We start from the raw sequence: 21,730 nt of genomic DNA, 5'->3' as shown, positions 1-21,730 counted from the left end.
AGGTGAGTATTAAACGTGAATAACACTGATTATTGGAAAGAAAAGAATGATGAAACCCATGGTGTGTCCTCCTGAATGTAATAATAATAATAATAATAATAATAATAATAATAATAATAATAATAATAAGAATAATAAAGTGTAAAGAAGAAACCAATCTTCAAATCAGTTTCATATACCCTGGCTGTATTTCTCAGCCATGATTGTGACTCAGAATCTTAGCCACACTTTATTCTAGAATATCAACTGGATCTCTTTGTAATAGGAGCCAGACATCCCTGGGATTTCATCCAGACATTCCATTAGTGTGGGCAGCAGCAGCGGAGGAAGCAAGGAAGCAATTTGGGGAAAACGATTTCCTTCAGAAGGTCTTCCCCAGCGGCCAGCAGGGTTGATAAACTGCTCAGTGGGGACACCTTGGATTTATAGTGTTAGGGTCTGGATACCAATCACAATCCCTCAGAAATGTCTCAAGAACCCTTAAGATCCAGTTCCACCAACTCCCAAGTAACACTGAGCCCTAGAGGAACCTTCTATGCTGAGAGGAGGCATCTCTGGCCCTCCAGATGTGGTTGGACTAAAAGTACCACCTGCCCAAGCAAAGATGGCCTATGGCCAGGGAGGATGGGAGTCTTATCTGGTGGGACACACTTTCCCCTTCTTCCCCCTCCTCTGAAAATGCGGAATGGGGGAGGTGGGGCACATTGACGCAAGGGGGACATTGACACACCAACAATATTTCAATATCGAGAAATGATATTCGTGTCGCGACATCACCCAAATGTGCCTATACATGTGTGAGTAGAACAGTTGCGACTGCGCTGGCCGCCAGTTAGCCGGCCAACAACAGCCCTGCAAAATAGACCAGAGTTGCTACGCGCTTTTGGGACTTGGAAGAGTAACTTACGGCAACCCTAAAGGGCAGTCCAGTGCCGAAATTACGGGGGCCTTTTTTAAATAGGGGTGGTGTTTGAACTTGGGCTTTGCTAAGGTTACGGAATTGGCAGGGGGGGCACTTGTGGGAGAGCAGGTTTCTTTGGCCGTCTCCCCCTTCCTTGCTTGCCCCTTCTGCGTTCCCATGGCAAGTCCAGCCAAATTAGACTATGGCGTGTGGTGCATATCTCCGCCTTCAGACGGAGGGAGCCAGGCAGCTTTCCGGGTCGTATGCCCAACTTTTCATGAGCTGATATTAAATCCCAAAAGAACTACAGCTGCTTGTTACAAAGGGAGGGGGCAGATTAACAAACAAACATGACCCAACCACCAACCCATCCCCCAGGGTAATGGGAGAGCTAGTGAACCTTTACATTTAAAGAAACCATTCAACAGTTACAAAGGGAGGGGGCAGATTCCGGTAGGTTTATGATATTAACTCTTTCCATGCTCATTTCTGATGCTCAGAAGCAGGTGACCCTTTCCTAGACCTTCCTGATGACATTCTCAGTCTGACACACAGTATTTACACAGAAACACGGATCAAACAGAAAAAACCCTTTACATAACTCCCTTTCTAAAATACACTGAGACTATCTTAGAATCATAGAATCATAGAGTTCGAAGAGACCACAAGGTCCATCGAGTCCAACCCCCTGCCAAGCAGGAAACACCATCAGAGCACTCCTGACATATGGTTGTCAAGCCTCTGCTTAAAGACCTCCAAAGAAGGAGACTCCACCACACTCCTTGGCAGCAAATTCCACTGTTGAACAGCTTACTGTCAGCTCTTACTATCTTATAACATATCTCCATTATGACACACAAGTTCTAATTAAATTCTAATATTTACTATGCCTAAACATTGAGCACCACAGACCTATAATAGTAGTAGTAGTAGTAATAATAATAATAATAATAATAATATAATTTATTATTTATTCCCAGCGCATCTGGCTGAGTTTCCCCAACCACTCTGGGCGGCTCCCAATCGAGTGTTAAAAACAACAAACCATTAAAAATTTAAAACTCCCTAAACAGGGCTGCCTTCAGATGTCTTCTAAAAATAAGATAGCTGCATAATTCCTTGACATCTGATGGGAGGGCGTTCCACAGGGCAAGCGCCACTACCCAGAAGGCCGTCTGTCTGGTTCCCTGTAACCTCATTTTTGCAATGAGGGAACCGCCAGAAGGCCCTCGGCACTGGATCTCAGTGTCAGGTTGAACGATGGAGGTGGAGACGCTCCTTCAGGTATACAGGACTGAGGCCGTTTAGGGCTTGAAAGGTCAGCACCAACACTTTGAATTGTGCTCAGAAATGTCCTCAAATATAAATGGAAGCCTTCCCATTGTCTTTATGTTTACGAATACTGTCTTAAAGAGGTATAAACAGGGTGGGCCTGTGACCTGGATTCAGGAACTAAAGTATTTGCCATCACAAAAGAATGCCCAGGCTGCCCAGATAATGCAGTTAGTGACCATTAACAGGTATCCTTGAGGACAGGTTTTCTGCTGTAGACTGCCTCCTGTGATGTATTCCTGCTGTAGACAGTCTCCTTCTGTATGATATTTGGGGGGGGGGTGGTCTTGGGTGGGCAATTGCAAAAGACTATATAAGGCCTTGCACACCTCCCTCCTGGTTGTGGTGAGGGGGGGGACACTGTTGCAATAAAGACCAGGCTTACTAGCCGCTTTGCTTCTCCATATACTCTGCTTGGCCTCTGTTATTTTCTCCTACCTATAAGGAACCCACTTAAGGACTATATGGGCTCATGGATACCCCATAACGGAAAAGGAGCAGGTTTTTCTTATAACAAAGGTCGTAAGACTATGTTTGGTTGGCACGCTTATTTATGGCAGGATAAAACTAAAACACACAAGAGCTCTATGAATCAGATTATTCAGAAAATCCTTTTTACAGTATGGGATAAATATAATAATCAGCTGGAAAGAAAAACACCTCTTTGGCTCCAACCCACAAAAGCAACAGCTTTTTAAAAAATGGAATACGGAAGAAGCAATGGGCAACTTACAGAGATCTTTTGGACTTTTCGGAAGAAGAAATAAAACTGAATAAACAGGATGAGGTGGGAGGTGTGGTGGCGGATTGGTTTCAATACCATCAAATCATCTTGTTTGGACAAGATAAAGGGAGAGGTTTTTGGACTGAAAGTTCACAGTTTGAAAGAGATATTATGGCGAGGAAAGCGAAAGTGTTTCCCAAATTTCAGGTAGAAGACTGTCCAATCTGAAGAAGTGTGCATGCAAACGAAAGCTCATCCCCAGAACAAGCTCAGCTGGTCTCTTGGGGACCCAGCCAGGCGCCCCACGACCCCAGGGAGAATGGGGGGCCTCAGCCCCACCCCCTGCCCTGCTTGGGGTCCTCCTTCCCCTTCCCGTCGACAGGGGCCCCGATCCAGGCCCCTCCTTCCCCTTCCCGGGGGGGGGGGCAGGGCAGCTGAGCATCTCTCGGCCCCCCAGGAAGGAGAAAGGGGAGTCTGGCGGGGCTGCTGCTGCTGCTGCCCAGGAGACCTTGCAGGTCTGGGGTCCCCCCTTCCCCCCCCCTGGGTCGGGGCCTGGATCGGGGCCCCTGTCGACGGGCCCCAGGGAGGGCGCTCTCCTTGCGGGGGGGTCTCTTTGTCCTCCCCCCTTATCCCCCCTCTATTCCCCCCCATTCCTCTCCCTCCCACTTTACCTCTTGGTCCTCCGCCTCCCTGGCTCCGGATTAGTCCGCTTTCCTTGTCGGCAATAGAAAGGGCGGGGGGGGGGTTCTCCACTGACGCCCCTCCTCCCCTTTCCTGGAAACTTCCGGCGCATTCAGCAGCGACACTTCCGGTTCCTTTTGGGATGCGCTTGCCCCTAGAGCTACGTCCATAGAGCAGCCCCTCCCTGTGTTGTGATGGGAAGAGGACGGGACGGCGCTGCCTCGGGGGGCTCCATGGGGACCTGGCCCCCCTCCCTCCTCCTCCCCACAGCAGGGGGGCGAGATGGCGGCCGGGGGGGCATCATATCTGGGGGGGACCTGGGTTTGCGGGGAGAGAAGGAGGTGGTTCTCAATATGCAAAGAGGGAGGCTGGGAGGGGAGGGGCTGAGTGAGGAGGAGGGAAGGGCTGCCCCTCCCCCTGTGGGTCAGGAGAGTGGGGGAGGGGCTGAGTGAGGAGGAGGGAAGGGCTGCCCCGCCCCCTGTGGGTCAGGAGAGTGGGGGAGGGGCTGAGTGAGGAGGAGGGAAGGGCTGCCCCGCCCCCTGTGGGTCAGGAGAGTGGGGGAGGGGCTGAGTGAGGAGGAGGGAAGGGCTGCCCCGCCCCCTGTGGGTCAGGAGAGTGGGGGAGGGGCTGAGCCAGGGAAGCCCAGGGGGGGTCACTCCCCTCCCCCGCCCAGATTTGCCTCGCAAGGTCCTCTGTGAAGCCCAGAGATGGACCCCCCTGGGGGTGGGAAGAGACATGGGGCTGCCTGAGAGAGAGAGAAGGGGCGCTTCCTTTCCTCTCCCCCCTCCTCCCCCCAGGCTCTCCTGCGCCCAGAGACCCCCTTGGCCCGGCAGGGAGAGGGTGGGCTCCCCTTCCGCCATGAGAGGAGTGCCAGGGAGTTGTGAGGGGGGGGGAGAGAGAGACCCCTTTCTGCCCCCCTCCCAAGAGGGTCCCCGTCATGTCTCTGAGGGGCGAGAGAGGAGGAGCCCCTCCCCCCGCTGCAATGGGGTTGTGAGGGGGGGGAGAGAGAGACCCCTTTCTGCCCCCCTCCCAAGAGGGTCCCCGTCGTGTCTCTGAGGGGCGAGAGAGGAGGAGCCCCTCCCCCCGCTGCAAGGGGGTTGTGAGGGGGGGAGAGAGAGACCCCTTTCTGCCCCCCTCACAAGAGGGTCCCCGTCGTGTCTCTGAGGGGCGAGAGAGGAGGAGCCCCTCCCCCCGCTGCAAGGGGGTTGTGAGGGGGGGGAGAGAGAGACCCCTTTCTGCCCCCCTCCCAAGAGGGTCCCCGTCATGTCTCTGAGGGGCGAGAGAGGAGGAGCACCTCCCCCCGCTGCAAGGGGGTTGTGAGGGGGGGAGAGAGAGACCCCTTTCTGCCCCCCTCACAAGAGGGTCCCCGTCGTGTCTCTGAGGGGCGAGAGAGGAGGAGCCCCTCCCCCCGCTGCAAGGGGGTTGTGAGGGGGGGGAGAGAGAGACCCCTTTCTGCTCCCCTCACAAGAGGGTCCCCGTCGTGTCTCTGATGGGCGAGAGAGGAGGAGCCCCTCCCCCCGCTGCAGTGGGGTGGTGAGGGGGGGGGGAGAGAGAGACCCCTTTCTGCCCCCCTCCCAAGAGGGTCCCCGTCGTGTCTCTGAGGGGCGAGAGAGGAGGAGCCCCTCCCCCCGCTGCAATGGGGTTGTGAGGGGGGGAGAGAGAGACCCCTTTCTGCCCCCCTCCCAAGAGGGTCCCCGTCGTGTCTCTGAGGGGCGAGAGAGGAGGAGCCCCTCCCCCCGCTGCAAGGGGGTTGTGAGGGGGGGAGAGAGAGACCCCTTTCTGCCCCCCTCCCAAGAGGGTCCCCGTCGTGTCTCTGAGGGGCGAGAGAGGAGGAGCCCCTCCCCCCGCTGCAAGGGGGTTGTGAGGGGGGGGAGAGAGACCCCTTTCTGCCCCCCTCCCAAGAGGGTCCCCGTCGTGTCTCTGAGGGGCGAGAGAGGAGGAGCCCCTCCCCCCGCTGCAAGGGGGTTGTGAGGGGGGGAGAGAGAGACCCCTTTCTGCCCCCCTCCCAAGAGGGTCCCCGTCGTGTCTCTGAGGGGCGAGAGAGGAGGAGCCCCTCCCCCCGCTGCAAGGGGGTTGTGAGGGGGGGGAGAGAGACCCCTTTCTGCCCCCCTCCCAAGAGGGTCCCCGTCGTGTCTCTGAGGGGCGAGAGAGGAGGAGCCCCTCCCCCCGCTGCTGCTTCCCCTCAACGACTTTTCCCGCCTTTTCCCAACTTCCCGCCCTTCGGGATCTGAGCCTCGCCTCAGTTTCAGGCGCCGAGGAGGCAGATTCCCCGGGATCCCTGCTTCCTGAGTGGATTTCTTCTCATTCGCCCTGATTTCTGCTCATATATCTTGCTTTTGGAGCTTCTCTCTGCTTCTGTATAAAAAGCCCCTCACCACTGCCCGCATCCCATACAGTATGTCAAAGTCTGATTTCTTCCCATTTGCTGTGTATCATTCTTCCTCCAGGACTGTTCTTCCTTCCTGCCAGTGTCACTTCCCAACTACAGATAGGTAGCCGTGTTGGTCTGCCATAGTCAAAATAAAAAAAATCCTTCCAGTAGCACCTTAAAGACCAACTAAGTTAGTTCATGGTATGTGCTTTCGTGTGCATGCACACTTCTTCAGATACACTTCTTCAGATACACTGAAACAGAAGTTGCCAGAGCCTTCTATATAGTGAGAAGGTGGTCTGAACAAAGACATTGGATTGTTATCTCATTATACATGACTAAGCCATTTCTCACCTTCTCGCCCCTTGCCTTTTCCTGGAAGACCTATTGCAGTCGTTAAGAGTCGTCAAGAGGCTCATCTCAGCTATCTGCCAATCTCCCATTCCCACCACCCTTCTGAGTAATACCCCTCCCCACCTTCTCAGTATATAGAAGGATCTGGCAACTTCTGTTTCAGTGTATCTGAAGAAGTGTGCATGCACACGAAAGCTCATACCAAGAACTAACTTAGTTGGTCTTTAAGGTGCTACTGGAAGGAATTTTTTTTATTTTGACTATGGCAGACCAACACGGCTACCTACCTGTGACTGTCTTTCTTCGTTTCCATTTATTCTTTTGTGTGGGGACTGGCCAGATTGAAAACCCCCCACCTCATTCAAAAGAAAGACTAGCAAAAGATTTCAAAGGTGGAATTTCCAAAAGATGGCACTTTGTCCTGGATTTAAGACAAGTCAATTGAAAACTCATGGGCTTTTTTGGCGTTTATTTGGGGCCTTGTCTAAAAAAAAAAAAAAGCACTACAATTTTGGGCTTGTCCTGGTTTTTACTTTTTGAAATATGGCAACCCTAATTATTCTGGGCTCTGCTTGAACTGAAACTCCCTTTTAGAGCACAGCCGGTAGAGCATGAGACTCTGAATCTTTTGGTCGGGGGTTTGAGCCCCACTTTGGGCAAAATATTCCAGCATTGCAGGGGGCTGGACTAGATGACCCTCGTGGTCCCTTCCAACTCTGCAATTCTAGGATTCTACCATGTGTAGAGGAAAGATCGCCCCCTTGTGGGCAGTGGAGGAATGATGTAATGTTGGTTGGTGGGAACTGTTCTTGAGTGTTGCCTTGTCACACACATGCAACACCACAACAGTCCTGTGAAAGGAAGGGGGGGGCATTTCTGCAGGCTGATGTCCATCCATCCAGCTGCCCAGGCCCCAGCACCTCCCCCTAAGAGTGAAGGGTCCCAGTCTGGAAATCCCCCCTTCCTGCTGGAGATGAGGCAGTGAGGGATTCCAGACAGAGAGAGGCGTCCTTGCTCTGGAATTCCCTTGCCAGCAGGGAGACTTCAAAAGCCCCCCCCATGCCTCCCCCTTCCCTCATTCAGTACGGAGACTTCTCATCTTGTGGTTGAGTCATTTCAAATCCAGTTTTTCTCTCTCTCCCTGCAATTTTAATACTGTTGTTGGTTTCCTTGTTTGAATTATTCTATTTACTAGTGATATTTCACACAGCGTTTGTGAATGCGAAGCAATTCTGGCTCTTGTGATCCCTGCAGGGTATTAAGTGTTGTTCTAACCTCCCTATTGCAGGGGGAAAGAGGAATGTGGGGCCTGCTTATAATATCTTAGGATGGCAGGATTAAGATTTGGGACTGGGACTTTCAGATTCAGAGCCCCTCTTCGCATGAGATTTCTTCCAACTATTGGAGGAAAGTATGTCTGAGGTTTATGACAGAAATATAATTATTACGGGTGAATTTAATGGAGTAGGATCACAGGACTATGACAGAACACTGAGGGAAAGTATCTCAAAAGAAGGCAAAATACCAAATACTTTTTTGATATGGTTATAACAATGGATCTACTAGATCAGGGGTCAGCAGACTTTTTCAGCAGGAGGCCAGTCCACTGTCCCTCAGACCTTGTTGGGGGTCGGACTATATTTTGGGGGGAAATGAGTGATTTTGGCCCGCCTGCAAAGAGGCCTGAAGATGTTTGGCTTTACCTGTCCCAGTTGTCGTCCCAATAGCCCAGTTGGGCTTCTCCAGCCAGGTGCCAGGGCAGGTTGGAGGCTGCGTTGGCCGGAGAAAACAGAAGCAGCATCCCTGGCGGAGCTTTCCAACTTTGCTGGAGTCTAGCCCTGCGGATGCTGGGAATCTAGCCCTGTGATCCAGACATGCCCATGTCAATCACACCTTGTTTCAACATCCATCTAACACAAGGAAAAGAAAATATCCCCCCATCATCACGGAGGTCCACTTGCGAGGGTCTTCTAGCAGTTCCCTCACATTTACAGGGTACCAGGCAGAGGGCCTTCTCGGTAGTGGCACCCTCTCTGTGGAACACCCCCCCCCAATATCAGATGTCAAAGAGAGAATTCCATACCTTTTGGAAGACCTCTGAAGGCAGCCCTGTTCAGGAGCAGGACGGAGATCTCTCAGAAGTGGAGGCTTTGCGCTGAGAGATCCCTGCCTCCACTCCTCCTTGCACACAAGTAGGAGCAGCAGCGGGAAGCTCCACTGAGGAGCGGCTGGCTGCCTTCAAGTGGTGCAGGGGCTCTCAGATGCAGTTTCTGGGCTGCCTCCACCTACCCCAACCCCAGCAACTATTCAGCCTGGCTGCCTTCACAGGGTTGCAGGGGATGCGAGGCGGAGGGGGGGCTCCTTTAAAATTCTCCCTTGAGGGAGTGCAGCCTCAAAGCCCTCAACGGAAAGGGTGACGGAGCCTGTCCCTCCCCAGCTCAGCAGCCCCCATCCAGCTCCTCTTCCCGTGCAAGCAGCAACGCTGCCTAGCGGAGCAGCCCCATCCCATTCCTACTTGCCACCCGGCCCGCCTTCCCTCACAAGGAAAAGAGAAGTCTGGCACTCAAAACGGAAGTTATACTCAGAACAGAGCATGTTCGGCTTCCAAAAAAAGTTCCAAAACTGGAACACTCGTGTCAGGGCTGCCACCCAGTCCCAGCTCACATAGGACCACGTTAGCCAGCGTTCAGGTTAAAAGAGTCTTTATTGGATTACAGGTTCCATTTCCAAACTGCAATGTGCAGCCCTACTTCTAGGTCAGACCGGCGAAGACCCGTCTGAGTCTCCGCCTCTAGCGCACCAGCTTAATACCCTAGCCTTGCTCCACCTCCTGCGCCTTTCCTTCCGTCTCTGGGTCCTTCTGCCCCCCGGGGTCTCTTCTTTCCTACTCTCTTCAGACGCGGACCCCCCTGACCCTTCCGCCTCCTTGCGGCGGGCTTTAGGACCCGGCTCACTCTCGGGGCTGCTGACTGCGCCAGCTTCCGCTACATTTGAACTTGGCGCGCGCGCCCAACTCTCTACCTTCCTCTTGATCGTTTCATCGCTTCCCGAGGTGGGCGTGACTACTCCTGACTCATGCCCTCCCTCCTTCTGAAAGTCTCCGGAACCCGATATCTGGTCCCCTTTCTCCCCGCTGCTCCCGGCTAGGCACGTGGGTCCCGATCTCCAACTGTTGCTCTCTGATCCCTCTCTGGACCCTTCTTCCTGGGGTGTCCCCCTGTTTTCCCCCCTTGCTCTGACTGCTGGCGCTCCCTTCTGGGAATCCTCGGACGCACTAGACAGGCTCGGTGATCTCGGGTCGTCATCCCCACTCATCTTTCCTTCGTATTCCTCCCCCTCGCTCTCTGTCTCCTCCCTTCTCTGCGTCTCTGCTCCTGAACCCCTGACAACTCGTTTCTGGGTTTGAAGAGTTCAGGTTGCAAGTAGTTTGAGAACTAAACTGAGGTACCACTGTATTTATTTTCCCCAATTACAACTGTATTTATCCCCTCCCCCCGGGTGGTGATTTTCTTGAGTCAAAATGAGAGTACTGTAGGGATCAGATGGGATTACCATGAGGAATTATAAAATATACATCAAGCCATTGTGTCCACCATGAAGACATTGTGTTGACTGGGTTTGATATATTGACGATAATTTCTGATTAAATCCCATAAGATTCTACATTCGTGCCCTTTTCCCTGTTGCCCATTTCTCCTGTCAGGTACACAGCCCAGTTGCTTCTTACTTCGCCAGGCAGGCATCCTGGGCCATAGAGATAGTGGGCAAGTTTCTTTGAAGTAGGTTTATATATGGTAATCTTAGGATGTTAATCTTAGCGCCAGGAAACAGATCTCACGTGAAGGTGATAATGATCCGCTGTCCTCCTGGTCATCCTCCTTATCATGTGTATTGCTTGTTTATGACCTCTGGGGTTGCTAAATACTCTTCTTTGTTTACCCCAGAAATATTTGTGCTTAATTAGTTTTAGTAGTTTAACTTTCTCCCCAGTGGGTTTGTGGAAATGCTCAGAAGAAATCTGATTAGTTCTTACGAACACTCTGTAAAAAGTTCTTTTGTGAATAAAACGGCCTGGGGCGGGGGCTGTGGGAATCGGACAAGCACAGAGAGACGATTATACGCACCCTTCCCAGATTCTTGCTGGTTCAAGCCTCTGTGTGTATTCTTATTAATCAGAGTTCCATCCTTCCTTTACTTTGCGGACGGAACAAGTACCCCGTAAGCATTTTTTTAAAGGAAAAAAAGCACTGAGTTATACCGTAACATTACAGATCAATGGAAAGACAATTTAATGAAGAACGTAAGGAAATAACTTTTATGAAGGATTATTTATTACAACAGTAGTCATAAAGAAGAAATGTGAAACAAACAGAAAAAAATTAAATATACAGGTAGAATAGCCACGTTATAGTAATAATAATAATAATTTATTATTTATACCCCGCCCATCTGGCTGGGCCACTCTGGGCGGCTTCCAACAAAATATTGAATTACAATAATGCATCAAACAATAAAAGCTTCCCTAAACAGGGCTGCCTTCAGATGTCTTCTAAAAGTCTGGTGGTAGTTGTTGTCTTTGACATCTGGTGGGAGGGCGTTCCACAGGGCAGGTGCCAACACCAAGAAGGCCCTCTGCCTGGTTCCCTATAACTTGGCTTCTCGCAGGGAGACAACCGCCAGAAGGCCCTCGGCACTGGACCTCAGCGTCTGGGCAGAATGATGGGGGTGGAGACGCTCCTTCAGGTATACTGGACAGAGGCCGTTTAGGGCTTTAAAGGTCAGCACCAACGCTTTGAATTGTGCTCGGAAACGTACTGGGAGCCAATATAGGCCTTTCTAGACCAGTGTTCTGTGGTCTCGGCGGCTGCTCCCAGTCACCAGTCCAACTGCCGCATTCTGGATTAGTTGTAGTTTCCGGGTCACCTTCAAAGGTAGCCCCACACAGAGTGCATTGCAGTAGTTGGAACTTTGTGAGGAATAAGTGGGTTTTGTGTTGCAGTTTGGGTACTCAGTCTGGAAAAGGTTTGCCATCACTGCCCTCGGATCATGTCCAGTTGCAAAGGTGAACGGAGGCTTTCCACCCCCAGGGCCCAGAGGTGGCTCCTGCCTTGGGGCAGCTGGTGGATTTGGAGGAAGCTGACCCTTAGCACTCTGGGTTGGGGACCTGCCTGAACCTCCTTCCCCATTATACTCATCCTTACGGTTTCATTTTGGGGATAGCATTCTACACACACTTGTGTCACCATGGTTCCCGCCCCCAAGCACATTGCTTTGAGATGCTCTGGTACGGCCCCTTCTTCCCTGTGCCCCCTTCCCTCCTCATGCAAGACCACCAGTCTCAGCTCCACTTTGAGAAACTCTCCATTCCCAGATACAAACATTTCCAACTCCCTCCACCAAACACCAACACCAGCTCACTCTCAGTCCACCCTCATTCAGCAGCAACACAACTCATTTACATTAAATATTAGATTAGGCTTACTCTTGTGAAATGTGACCTTCATTACTTTAAATAAATGTCTAGACCACGTTACAAACAACAGAAGCTAACATACGCTGCATGGAATTAAGACTGATTTCCTGTTATTGATGTGAAAGAAAGTGTCGACTCGGAGAGAAAAAGGTTCTACTCTCTAAAAAGCGTTGCATAATAACCAAACCAGGATCCACACTCCTTGTTAAACCCTTTCTCTTCTTTAATTCATGGCCTGGAGGTGTTTCCACTCTTACAGCTCTTACCCCTGGGAGTCTTTTGATGGTCTGTAAGACTTCCACTACAACTGAACCTTTGTCCACTTCCCTGGGACTTATATGGTTTCTCCCCTGTATGAGTTTGTTGATGTTTTGTAAGAACTCCACTTGCACTGAAGCTCTTTCCACACTCCATGCATTTAAATGGTTTCTCCCCAGTGTGAGTCTGTTGATGAATTCTAAGGTGTCCACTCTGACTGAAGCTCTTTCCACACTCTATACATTTAAAAGCTTTCTCCCCAGTGTGACTCCGTTGATGAATTCTAAGGTTTCCACTCCCACTGAAGCTCTTTCCACACTCCATACATTTAAAAGGTTTCTCCCCCGTGTGACTCCGTTGATGAATTCTAAGGTCTCCACTCTGACTGAAGCTCTTTCCACACTCCATGCATTTAAATGGTGTCTCCCCTGTGTGAGTTCGTTGATGTTTTCTAAGGTCTCCACTCTGACTGAAGCTCTTTCCACACTCCATGCATTTAAATGGTTTCTCCCCTGTGTGAGTCTGTTGATGAATTCTAAGGTGTCCACTCCTACTGAAGCTCTTTCCACACTCTATACATTTAAAAGCTTTCTCCCCAGTGTGACTCCGTTGATGAATTCTAAGGTTTCCACTCCCACTGAAGCTCTTTCCACACTCCATACATTTAAAAGGTTTCTCCCCCGTGTGACTCCGTTGATGAATTCTAAGGTCTCCACTCTGACTGAAGCTCTTTCCACACTCCATGCAATTAAATGGTTTCTGCCCTGTGTGAGTCCGTTGATGAATTCTAAGGTTTCCACTCTGACTGAAGCTCTTTCCACACTCCATGCATTTAAATGGTGTCTCCCCTGTGTGAGTTCGTTGATGTTTTCTAAGGTCTCCACTCTGACTGAAGCTCTTTCCACACTCCATGCATTTAAATGGTTTCTCCCCTGTGTGAGTCTGTTGATGAATTCTAAGGTGTCCACTCCTACTGAAGCTCTTTCCACACTCTATACATTTAAAAGCTTTCCCCCCAGTGTGACTCCGTTGATGAATTCTAAGGTCTCCACTCTGACTGAAGCTCTTTCCACACTCCATACATTTAAAAGGTTTCTCCCCCGTGTGACTCCGTTGATGAATTCTAAGGTCTCCACTCTGACTGAAGCTCTTTCCACACTCCATGCAATTAAATGGTTTCTCCCCTGTGTGAGTCCGTTGATGAATTCTAAGGTTTCCACTCTGGCTGAAGCTCTTTCCACACTCCATACATTTAAAAGGTTTCTCCCCAGTGTGAGTCCGTAGATGAATTCTAAGGCTTCTGCTAGTAGTGAAGCTCTTTCCACACTCCATGCATTCAAATGGTTTCTCCCCAGTGTGACTCCGTTGATGAATATTAAGGTGTCCACTCCCACTGAAGCTCTTTCCACACTCCATGCATTTAAATGGTTTCTCCCCCGTGTGACTCCGTTGATGAATTCTAAGGTGTCCACTCTTAGCGAAGCTCTTTCCACACTCCATGCAATTAAATGGTTTCTCCCCTGTGTGAGTCCATTGATGTTTTCTAAGTTTTCCACTGTCAGTGAAGCTCCTTCCACACTCCATGCATTCAAATGGTTTCTCCCCAGTGTGACTCCGTTGATGAATTCTAAGGTCTCCACTCTTAGCGAAGCTCTTTCCACACTCCATGCATTTAAATGGTTTCTCCCCTGTGTGAGTCCATTGATGTTTTCTAAGCTTTCCACTGTCAGTGAAGCTCCTTCCACACTCCATACTTTGAAATTGTTTATGTTCTCTCTTTTCACACTCCATGTATTTAAATGGTTTCTTTGTTATTCCCATTGGACATGGCCCACCAGAATTCTGACTGCCTTCTCCATTGTCTTCTTTCGATGGGGTGGGGAGAAAATTCTATTTGTTTTCTAGGAGGAGAACAAAGGAATATTACACACATCAATTAGCATCTGTTCTTATTTTGACGTCTCGTACATTCTTTCCTGTCCTCCATATGTTCCAAGTTTTTAGGAAAGACAGATGAAATAATGTTAAATAATGGTCATGCATCATCAGCCTTTCCTAACCCTTAATTAAGCATTAATGAAGCAGCATTATCCTAGAATACGGTTGAACTGTGGTGTTTACGTTTTATAAAAAGTGGTTTCTCACAGGAACGGGAGCTGCTCTATGTTCCATGAACCTGGCCAATATTCATCAGGGTCCTAAATTCATCATGAAGTTCTTCATCTGCTGCACTATAATCCTCCACCCCTTGGGCCACATTTTGTCCCCTTCGACCTCTAGATCTTTATTCATCAGCTGCACATTCCCTTTGGCCTCAGGAGGTCCATACTGACCATTTTGGGAGACCCATATATAAGTCTAGTGACAAGGCTTGGTGCTTGTGGTTGGTTGAAGGAGTGCTCAGTTGGAGAATGTTCTTTGGGCTGGAACTCCATCTCTCAGCCTTGCATTCTTGAATGGAGAGAGCTGGAGATGCAGAAGGAAAGCAGCTGGAGCCTGACTGCTGGGAAGGCCAGATTGAGACACCCACCCCAATTATGATTTGTAATAATTATATGCCACCGGGTCTCGCACCTGCCTCCTGACACTGGCTTATCTTAGAGGAGATTCCCTGTCCAGGCCTCTCTCACTGTTCTTCCTCCTTTGCCGTGGGTGGCCAAGGGCTTCTGGATATTCTAGCTCTGTTCCAACTGGGAATTATTTATTAAATTGTTATACCTCTCTTCATATGAAGATCACAACATAAAAATATGTGTGACACTGAAATAGTATTAAAGGTGAATAACACTGATTGTTGGAAAGAAAAGAAAGAAGATGAAACCCATGGTGTGTCCTCCTGAATGTAATATAATAATAATAATAATAATAATAATAATAATGAAGTGTAAAGAAGAAACCAATCTTCAAATCAGTTTCATATTCCCTGGCTGTATTTCTCAGCCATGATTGTGACTCAGAATCTTAGCCACACTTTTTTCTAGAATATCAACTGGATCTCTTTGTAATAGGAGCCAGACATCCCTGGGATTTCATCCAAACATTCCTTTAGTTTGGGCAGCAGCAGCAGCGGAGGAAGGAAGGAAGCAATTTGGGGAAAATGATTTCCTTCAGAAGGTCTTCCCCAGCGGCCAGCAGGGTTGATAAACTGCTCAGTGTGGACACCTTGGATTTATAGTGTTAGGGTCTGGATACCAATCACTATCCGTTGGAAATGTCTCAAGAACCCTTAAGATCCTGTTCCACCAACTCCCACGTAACACTGAGCCCTAGAGGAACCTTCTATGCTGAGTTGAGGCATCTCTGGCCCTACAGACGTGGTTGGACTCAAAGTACCACCTGCCCAAGTAAGGATGGCCCATGGCCAGGAAGGATGGGAGTCTTATCTGGGGGGACAAACTTTCCCATTCTTCCCCCTCCTCTGAAAATGCGGAATGGGGGAGGTGGGGCACATTGACGCAAGGGGGACATTGACACCCCAACAATATTTCAATATCGAGAAATGATATTTGTGTCGCGACATCACCCAAATGTGCCTATACATGTGTGAGTAGAACAGTTGCAACTGTGCTGGCCGCCAGTTAGCCGGCCAACAACAGCCCTGCAAAATAGACCAGAGTTGCTACGCGCTTTTCAGACTTGGAAGAGTAACTTACGGCAACCGTAAAGGGCAGTCCAGTGTCGTCATTACGGGGGCCTCTTTTAAATAGGGGCTGGTGTTTGAACTTGGGCTTTGCTAAGGTTACGGAAGGGGGGCACTTGTGTGAGAGCAGGTTTCTTTGGCTGTCTCCCCCTTCCTTGGTTGCCCCTTCTGCTTTCCCATGGCAAGTCCAGCCGAATTCGACTATGGCGTGTGGTACATATCTCTGCCTTCAGACAGAGGGAGCCAGGCAGCTTTCTGGGTCGTGTGCCCAACTTTTCATGAGCTGATATTAAATCCCAAAAGAACTACAGCTGCTTGTTACAAAGGGAGGGGGCCAATTCCGGTAGGTTTATGATATTAACTCTTTCCATGCTCATTTCTGATGCTCAGAAGCAGGTGCACCCTTTCCTAGACCTTCCTGATGACATTCTCAGTCTGACACACAGTATTTACACAGAAACACGGATCAAACACAAAAAAACCCTTCACATAACTCCCATTCTAAAATACACTGAGACTATTTTATAACATATCTCCATTATAACACACAAGTTCTAATTAAGTCCTAATATTTACTATCCCTAAACATTGAGCACCACAGACCAATAATAATAATAATAATAATAATAATAATAATAATAATAATAATAATAATAAAATTTATTATTTTTACCCTGCCCAGCTGGCTGAGTTTCCCCAACCACTCTGGGCGGCTCCCAATGGAGTGTTAAAAACAGTAAAGCATGAAATATTAAAAACTCCCTAAACAGGGCTGCCTTCAGATGTCTTCTAAAAATAAGATAGCTGCTTAATTTCTTGACATCTGATGGGAGGGCATTCCACAGGGCAAGCGCCACTACTCAGAAGGCCCTCTGTCTGGTTCCCTGTAACCTCACTTCTTGCAATGAGGGAACCGCCAGAAGGCCCTCGGCGCTGGATCTCAGTGTCCAGGCAGAACAATGGGGGTGGAGACGCTCCTTCAGGCATACAGGACTAAGGCCGTTTAGGGCTTGAAAGGTCAGCACCAACACTTTGAATTGTGCCCGGAAACGTACTCAAATATTCCTCTGCAGTAAAGGAGGCAAATGGAAGCCTTCCCATTTTCTTTGTGCTTACAAATACTGCCTTAAGGAGGGATGAACAGGGTGGGCCTGTGACCTGGATTCAGGAAATTTACCATCACAAAAGAATGGCCAGGCTGCCCAGGTAATGCAGTTAGTGACCATTAACAGGTATCCTTGGGGTCAGGTTTTCTGCTGTAGACCGCCTCCTGTGATGTATTCCTGCTGTAGACAGTCTCCTTCTGTATGATATTTGGGGGGGGGGGTGGTCTTGGGTGGGCAATTTCAAAAGACTATATAAGGCCTTGCACACCTCCCTCCTGGTTGTGGTGAGGGGGGGGGACACTGTTGCAATAGCGTAATAAAGACCAGGCTTACTAGCCGCTTTGCTTCTCCGTATTCTCTGCTTGGCCTCTGTTATTTTCTCCTACCAATATGGAACCCACTTAAGGACTATATGGGCTCTTGAATACCCCATAAGGGAAAAGGAACAGGTTTTTCTTAGAACAAAGGTCGTAAGACTATGTTTGGTTGGCACGCTTATTTATGGCAGGATAAAACTAAAAAACACAAGAGCTCTATGAACCAGGTTATTCAGAAAATCCTTTTTACAGTATGGGATAAATATAATAATATGCTGGAAAGAAAACCACCTCTTTGGCTCCAACCCACAAAAGCAACAGCTTTTTTTAAAATGCAATACGGAAGAAGCAATGGGTAACTTACAGAGATCTTTTGGACTTTTCGGAAGAAGAAATAAAACTGAATAAACAGGATGAGGTGGGAGGTGTGGTGGCGGATTAGTTTCAATACCATCAAATCATCTTGTTTGGACAAGATAAAGGGAGAGGTTTTTGGACTGAAAGTTCACAGTTTGAAAGAGATATTATGGCGAGGAAAGAAAAAGTGTTTCCCAAATTTCAGGTAGAAGACTGTCCAATCTGAAGAAGTGTGCATGCAAACGAAAGCTCATCGCCAGAACAAGCTCAGCTGGTCTCTTGGGGACCCAGCCAGGCGCCCCACGACCCCAGGGAGAATGGGGGGCCTCAGCCCCACCCCCAGCCCTGCTCGGGCTCCTCCTTCCCCTTCCCGCCAGGGCAGCTGAGCCTCTCTCGGCCCCCCAGGAAGGAGGAAGGGGAGTCTGGCGGGGCTGCTGCTGCTGCTGCCCAGGAGACCTTGCAGGTCTTGGGTCCCCCCTTCCCCCCCCTGGGTCGGGGCCTGGATCGGGGCCCCTGTCGACGGGCCCCAGGGAGGGCGCTCTCCTTGCGGGGGGGTCTCTTCCTCCTCCTCCCCCTTTATCCCCCCCTCTATTCCCCCCCTTCTCTCCCCCCCCCTTTACCTCTTGGTCCTCCGCCTCCCTGGCTCCGGATTAGTCCGCTTTCCTTGTCTGCAATAGAAAGGGCGGGGGGGGGGTTTCCTCCACTGACGCCCCTCCTCCCCTTTCCTGGAAACTTCCGGCACATTCAACAGCGACACTTCCGGTTCCTTTTGGGATGCGCTTGCCCCTAGAGCTACATCCACAGAGCAGCCCCTCCCTGTGTTGGGATGGGAAGAGGACGGGGCGGCGCTGCCTCGGGGGCTCCATGGGGGCCTGGCCCCCCTCCTTCCTCCTCCCCACAGCAGGGGGCGAGATGGCTGCGGGGGGGGGCATCATATCTGGGGGTGACCTGGGTTTGCGGGGAGAGAAGGAGGTGGTTTTCAATCTGCAAAGAGGGAGGCTGGGAGGGGAGGGGCTGAGTGAGGAGGAGGGAAGGGCTGCCCCTCCCCCTGTGGGTCAGGAGAGCGGGGGAGGGGCTGAGTGAGGAGGAGGGAAGGGCTGCCCCTCTCCCTGTGGGTCAGGAGAGCGGGGGAGGGGCTGAGTGAGGAGGAGGGAAGGGCTGCCCCTCCCCCTGTGGGTCAGGAGAGCGGGGGAGGGGCTGAGTGAGGAGGAGGGAAGGGCTGCCCCTCCCCCTGTGGGTCAGGAGAGTGGGGGAGGGGCTGAGTGAGGAGGAGGGAAGGGCTGCCCCTCCCCCTGTGGGTCAGGAGAGTGGGGGAGGGGCTGAGTGAGGAGGAGGGAAGGGCTGCCCCTCCCCCTGTGGGTCAGGAGAGTGGGGGAGGGGCTGAGCCAGGGAAGCCAAGGGGGGTCCCTCCCCCCCCCCGCCCAGGGGGGTCCTCTGTGAAGCCCAGAGATGGACCCAGCCCCTGGGGGGGGGGAAGAGACATGGGGCTGCCTGAGAGAGAAGGGGCGCTTCCTCTCCTCTCCCCCATCCTCCCCACAGGCTCTCCTGCGCCCAGAGACCCCCTTGGCCCGGCAGGGAGAGGGTGGGCTCCCCTTCCGCCATGAGAGGAGTGCAATGGGGTTGTGAGGGGGGGAGACCCCTTTCTGCCCCCCTCCCAAGAGGGTCCCCGTCGTGTCTCTGAGGGGCGAGAGAGGAGGAGCCCCTCCCCCCGCTGCAAGGGGGTTGTGAGGGGGGGAGGGAGAGAGAGACCCCTTTCTGCCCCCCTCCCAAGAGGGTCCCCGTCGTTTCTCTGAGGGGCGAGAGAGGAGGAGCCCCTCCCCCCGCTGCAATGGGGTTGTGAGGGGGGGGAGAGAGAGACCCCTTTCTGCCCCCCTCCCAAGAGGGTCCCCGTCGTGTCTCTGAGGGGCGAGAGAGGAGGAGCCCCTCCCCCCGCTGCAATGGGGTTGTGAGGGGGGGGGGAGAGAGAGAGACCCCTTTCTGCCCCCCTCCCAAGAGGGTCCCCGTCGTGTCTCTGAGGGGCGAGAGAGGAGGAGCCCCTCCCCCCGCTGCAATGGGGTTGTGAGGGGGGGGGAGAGAGAGAGAGACCCCTTTCTGCCCCCCTCCCAAGAGGGTCCCCGTCGTGTCTCTGAGGGGCGAGAGAGGAGGAGACCCTCCCCCCGCTGCAAGGGGGTTGTGAGGGGGGGGAGAGAGACCCCTTTCTGCCCCCTCCCAAGAGGGTCCCCGTCGTGTCTCTGAGGGGCGAGAGAGGAGGAGCCCCTCCCCCCGCTGCAATGGGGTTGTGAGGGGGGGGAGAGAGAGAGACCCCTTTCTGCCCCCCTCCCAAGAGGGTCCCCGTCGTGTCTCTGAGGGGCGAGAGAGGAGGAGCCCCTCCCCCCGCTGCAAGGGGGTTGTGAGGGGGGGGAGAGAGAGAGACCCCTTTCTGCCCCCCTCCCAAGAGGGTCCCCGTCGTGTCTCTGAGGGGCGAGAGAGGAGGAGGCCCTCCCCCCGCTGCTGCTTCCCCTCAACGACTTTTCCCGCCTTTTCCCAACTTCCCGCCCTTCGGGATCTCAGCCTCGCCTCAGTTTCAGGCGCCGAGGAGGCAGATTCCCCGGGATCCCTGCTTCCTGAGTGGATTTCTTCTCATTCGCCCTGATTTCTGCTCATATATCTTGCTTTTGGAGCTTCTCTCTGCTTCTGTATAAAAAGCCCCTCACCACTGCCCGCATCCCATACAGTATGTCAAAGTCTGATTTCTCCCCATTTGCTGTGTATCATTCTTCCTCCAGGACTGTTCTTCCTTCCTGCCAGTGTCACTTCCCAACTACAGATAGGTAGCCGTGTTGGTCTGCCATAGTCAAAATAAAAAAATTCCTTCCAGTAGCACCTTAAAGACCAACTAAGTTAGTTCTTGGTATGAGCTTTCGTGTGCATGCACACTTCTTCAGATACACTGAAACAGAAGTTGCCAGATCCTTCTATATAGTGAGAAGGTGGTCTGAACAAAGACATTGGATTCTTATCTCATTATACATGACTAAGCCATTTCTCACCTTCTCGCCCCTTGCCTTTTCCTGGAAGACCAATTGCAGTCGTTAAGAGTCATCAACAGGCTCATCTCAGCTATCTGCCAATCTCCCATTCCCACCACCCTTCTGAGTAATACCCCTCCCCACCTTCTCACTATATAGAAGGATCTGGCAACTTCTGTTTCAGTGTATCTGAAGAAGTGTGCATGCACACAAAAGCGCATACCAAGAACTAACTTAGTTGGTCTTTAAGGTGCTACTGGAAGGAATTTTTTTTATTTTGACTATGGCAGACCAACACGGCTACCTACCTGTGACTGTCTTTCTTCGTTTCCATTTATTCTTTTGTGTGGGGACTGGCCAGATTGAAAACCCCCCACCTCATTCAAAAGAAAGACTAGCAAAAGATTTCAAAGGTGGAATTTCCAAAAGATGGCACTTTGTCCTGGATTTAAGACAAGTCAATTGAAAACTCATGGGCTTTTTTGGCGTTTATTTGGGGCCTTGTCTAAAAAAAAAAAAAAGCACTACAATTTTGGGCTTGTCCTGGTTTTTACTTTTTGAAATATGGCAACCCTAATTATTCTGGGCTCTGCTTGAACTGAAACTCCCTTTTAGAGCACAGCCGGTAGAGCATGAGACTCTGAATCTATGGGTCGGGGGTTTGAGCCCCACTTTGGGCAAAATATTCCAGCATTGCAGGGGGCTGGACTAGATGACCCTCGTGGTCCCTTCCCACTCTGCAATTCTAGGATTCTACCATGTGTAGAGGAAAGATCGCCCCCTTGTGGGCAGTGGAGGAATGATGTAATGTTGGTTGGTGGGAACTGTTCTTGAGTGTTGCCTTGTCACACACATGCAACACCACAACAGTCCTGTGAAAGGAAGGGGGGGGGCATTTCTGCAGGCTGATGTCCATCCATCCAGCTGCCCAGGCCCCAGCACCTCCCCCTAAGAGTGAAGGGTCCCAGTCTGGAAATCCCCCCTTCCTGCTGGAGATGAGGCAGTGAGGGATTCCAGACAGAGAGAGGCGTCCTTGCTCTGGAATTCCCTTGCCAGCAGGGAGACTTCAAAAGCCCCCCCCATGCCTCCCCCTTCCCTCATTCAGTACGGAGACTTCTCATCTTGTGGTTGAGTCATTTCAAATCCAGTTTTTCTCTCTCTCCCTGCAATTTTAATACTGTTGTTGGTTTCCTTGTTTGAATTATTCT

General features: G+C 51.1%; 2 protein-coding genes across 2 annotated transcripts in view; one reads left to right on the top strand and one right to left on the bottom strand.

Moving 5' to 3' along the window:
• Positions 1–3,696, bottom strand: part of LOC308580947 (uncharacterized protein) — a 182,794-nt gene extending 179,098 nt beyond the window's left edge. The window contains exon 1 of the mRNA XM_081183286.1: positions 3,629–3,696. The gene's annotated coding sequence lies outside the window, so the exon portion shown is untranslated. The remainder of the gene's footprint in view (positions 1–3,628) is intronic.
• The window catches only part of LOC308580498 (uncharacterized protein), a 332,166-nt gene that overhangs the window by 276,338 nt on the left and 34,098 nt on the right, over positions 1–21,730 (top strand). The gene's annotated exons all lie outside the window — the stretch shown is intronic.

Source organism: Podarcis bocagei (assembly GCF_964188305.1).
Source record: "Podarcis bocagei genome assembly, chromosome: 2".
Lineage (NCBI taxonomy): Eukaryota > Metazoa > Chordata > Lepidosauria > Squamata > Lacertidae > Podarcis > Podarcis bocagei.
The sequence above is the reverse complement of the archived record's forward strand: the minus strand, read 5'-3'. Positions and strand labels throughout refer to the sequence as shown.